This window comes from Coptis chinensis, chromosome 4 (assembly GCF_015680905.1).
Source record: "Coptis chinensis isolate HL-2020 chromosome 4, ASM1568090v1, whole genome shotgun sequence".
In the NCBI taxonomy this organism is placed as follows: Eukaryota; Viridiplantae; Streptophyta; class Magnoliopsida; order Ranunculales; family Ranunculaceae; genus Coptis; species Coptis chinensis.
Window position 1 is genome coordinate 45,399,721 of NC_141459.1, and position 4,292 is coordinate 45,404,012.

The following is a 4,292-nucleotide window of genomic DNA, read 5'->3' on the forward strand; positions in this document are numbered from 1 at the left end:
ATTAGGACAATTTTGATTTTGATGACGCTTTCACTAGAGTACCCTCGAGAGAGTATGGATCAAGCTTAAAGAAATCACAAGCATAACTTGCATAAGTGCCATATCAAAGGTAAAAGTTGGGCATCGGTGAGAGTAGCTCCACCCCTCCTTTTTGAACGAAGCGGGGTAATGGTTTTGAATACACAAAAGAGTGAGAAGTTTCAGTCTCTCAATTACATAATCCTGTTTTTCTTTTTGACTCCTCTTTGATTAAGTATTTGACGACTTTTAATTAGTAATGAGTTAATGATTTTTGTTGTTGGATTAACTTAGGCTGCAAGCAAAAGAAACAAGGCTAACCGCTCAAACTTCGGAGCACCAAATACACTTGGCAGGAGGAGCATGGCTGCCACACGGCATGTCATTGTGAGTATGGTTCAATTCTTTTGTGGAGTGTGATAATTAGGCATGTTTTTTTTTAAAGATGCAATAAAGGAATTAGAAGATTAAATTAACATAGTTGTTTTTTATACTCACAAACACCTATATTTTAAGGCTGTGGAAAACAAGTTCAAGTCTGACTTGGAGGTTGGGAGGGCAGAGGTATACATTCGAGCCCATACTAAGAAAGACAAAACCATTAAGTGTCTTGAGATCGCTGTAAGTGCTAAAAAATTGACTACATTTTATTCTTCAGTCACTCATAGTTTTACAAAGCTTATTATTAGTTTATATTGCTAACTAATTAAAAATATTTTAGGAAAAAATTCAAGGAATTGTGAATTCTGATCCTTCGTCCAACATTTTGAGTGTTGATGATGCACTTGCACAGGCAAGTAATACTTAATGCATTGGTATATATCTTTATATATTTATTCCATCTGTTTTTTATGTGTAAATCGGATTAGTCTACGACACACTTGGAAAAAAGACAAAAAGGGACGTATGAGAGGTATGGGTGCTTTGTGTTAGTAGTACCATGGTGAAAAAACTGCTCGGTTACGAAGAAAAATGAAGAGTTGAGATGTGAAAACACTACTACAAATTCAAAGTTGGACAAAGTTAGAAACAGAGCTTCAAATGGTGAAGGACATGATAGTGGCATCACAGGTACATGTGGTAGGATTGTTGAACTTTAGAGTGGTGTTGTTTCTGGTTTTCCTTAGTTGCTAACATGTGGTTTGTCTACATTTAGCCTGCATCCCAAACTCAAAGAAATACTGTTTTAGAAACACCTACTGTAGAAGTTCCATTAAGGCAGCCTAGTCAGGTATATTTTTTTGGGATAGTTTTATATATTGGTGCATTTTTATATGGTGTATTACTTTAAAAAGGTATTTATGTTAGTTCAAAATTAATGCAGATGCATTATTCATTTATGAACAAGATGAGAGATTTGCATTTTGTCGGGGGCTTAAAGGTTGCTAGTGGAGAAATTGTTGCAGTAAACCCACAATCTATTGTCCATGGTAAGCCCATGGGAGAGGGGTTTTCAAAATTCTCTTAACTGAGGTGGTTGACAGTGAAGCCAGAGTGTTCTTTCCAAATGATTTTGCTAGTACACTTGGAGAAGTGGGTGTGCATGGATATGTCACTTGGCCAACAACTTTTCTGCAAGTTCCAAAGGACGACGCTTAATGTTTATCTTGTCCAGGCGTGGGTGCCAAGCCTCCAGGCATAGGACTGGTTACAGCATCTAAAAAGAGAAGTTGTTTATTTTACTAGTTTTGTTTGGACGTGGCTGTGTAAATATGTTATTTGACTACATTCGTTTAGAATTCTCTGTTGTCTGGCAATGACTACTTGTGGATATGATGTTTTCATGACAGGGTTATTTAGTTTTCTTGGTGCGTGGAAACCTTCTATTGTCTCATTTATAAAAGGCTATTATATTATTTTCAGTGTAATTACAACTCAACTGCCTGAAACTAAGTTACTGCAGGAATGCGTTCTCCGACATTATATCTTATCACACCTAAATTATGGTTTGTAAGATTCTCCTGTTGAAACTAAGTTATTGCAGGAATGTGTTCTCCGACATTATATCTTATCCGACATTATAGATTGTAATTCACACCTAAATAGCACCCACATTCATATATTATATCTTATCACTGCTGACTTGTTTGTAACATCACACACTCACACTATTTAGCTGACTTAGATATTTTCAGGAATGTGTGAGTGGTGCGGGTGATGCAGTGGTGTGGGTGGTGCTACTGCTGTTGATACTGTGTGTGCAGGTGGAACTAAGTGAGAGTGTGAGTGTGCGAGTTGTGTGATGTGGGTGGGTGTTGTAGTGGTTTGAGTGGTGTGAGTGGTGCGGGTGATGTAGTGGTGTGGGTGCTGCTGCTGCCAACCTTTAGTTGGTGGGTTAGAATTAGGGTGATCCAGTGGTGTGGGTGCAATAACTAAAACAATCTAACTGGATTGTAGTATTTTATTTAGTAGATGTAGTGGTGTGGGTCTTAATTCTATTCTATATCTTATATAATATATGAATGGTTCGTAATTAGTAGATTGTGGTATTTTTCGGATTTTGAATTGCTAATACAGTACAAAGATTTATATATGATCTAAACCTTGGAACTTCTAATGGAGTATTAGTGCGTTCCCTGAACCCCTTTACCACCATTCTGAAGTCGCAACCTTGGATGCGAACTTCTAATGAAATTCCAATATTGTTCAGACAAATGATGCAGACACGCATGCTCCCACTTTGGATGGAAAAATTAAACCAATAGCCCAATACCCATGACTACTCTCTAGGCGTCCCTTGGATTCTAGACACAATCCAGACCTCAAAAAGTTGATAATATAGAAAGGAGAACTGAAAATGCTAACTGAAAAGGATGGATTAGAGAAAAGAAGACTATGAACCAATGCAAATTACAAGTTAGTAATTGAGCTATCCGAGCTCAATCTTCCTTCTTAACTAAGCTAATAGCTATTCAAATGAGTGTCATACAATAAGCAAATAGCTATCCAAAGTTCCATCTCCAATCTAACTAAAACAAGAGTAACACAGTACTACAGCTATGACACTACTAAAACACAGTACTACCAATGAGGATCGTTGAATTTGGTTTGGGTTAGGGGTGACTTCGGATCGGATTGGACCTAGGGCTTTCGGAAAAATTTCCAATTTTTTTTCGGATGGCAATATCATTTCCAAATCCGATCCAATTCTTTTTCGGATGACAATTTTTTTTCCCGAATTCGAAAGTTCGGAAAATCGAAAAAATTTCTGAAATTTCGGAATCCGCAAAATAAGGAAATAAATCGGAAATTTAAATTATATAATCAGATTCTCTCTTAGGATAACCATTTTTTATCCAGTTAATATATCCATATAAAAGAGCATTAATTATAAGAGATACAACTTTTTGTTGGCATATGAACAAGGCTTTCAAAGCTGACTCCACCATCCCAAATTTCATAAACGCAATAACCATTCATGTCCAAGTAATGACATCTTTCGCTGGCATCCTTTCAAATATAGAAACCACATCGTCCACACTACCACATTTACTATAAAACCAAATCAACACATTATTCACACTGATATTCGATCCAAACCCATTCTTGAGAGCATGTGCATGGCATTCCCTTCCTTTCAAGTAATTAAAACCCTCTGTTGATGCCACCAAAAGGTTTGTCAGCGAAAATTGGTCCACTCTAAATCCATCGGTTCTGATTCAATCAGGGCCAGCTCTAAGTTTTGGATGGCGTTTTGTTTTGTTTTTGAGAAATACCGAAAATATTCAGAAAAAGAATTGAAGAAGACAAGTGGATTTTGTTTTTGTTTCGGGCTCAGTTAGTTGGGCTGGGGAGAACATTTAATGTTTTAAGCAAAAAAAAACATAAAAGTGTGGGCTAGTCACTTAGTGAGCAGTGGTCATTCACTAACTAGGCCAAACTTTTAGTGTTTTGAACTTACGTGGACACTGACTTGCCATTTGTATGCATTATGTTTGCCAAATCATCAAATACGTATACATACTTCACAGTATAAATATACGGTACCCATATTAGCAATATTTGAAATCTACGATACCCTATTTTGCAAAAAAAAAAAAAAAAAAAAAAAAAAAAAAAAAAAAAAAAAACAATGCCCATAATGTAAAATCCACTATAGTTCAGTACCCATATCAATAATTTTTTCAATTCAGTAAATAGGAAGATAGGAGAAATTGAGATATATACTAAAATGACAATATTGATTTTTTGGAAGTGTGAGAGAGACAATGTTCTACTTCTCAAGGATTTTATTTGGTCTGTAAACTATCTGCAGTTTTAATTTAGTAATAACT

General features: G+C 36.0%; 1 long non-coding RNA gene across 1 annotated transcript; it reads left to right on the forward strand.

The window, feature by feature from the left end:
* Positions 1 to 349: 349 nt before the first annotated feature.
* On the forward strand, positions 350 to 814 carry LOC147503674 (uncharacterized). The gene is made up of 3 exons (XR_015221597.1): positions 350 to 405; positions 535 to 639; positions 740 to 814. It is a non-coding gene; the product is annotated as an uncharacterized LOC147503674 (long non-coding RNA).
* Positions 815 to 4,292: the final 3,478 nt, after the last annotated feature.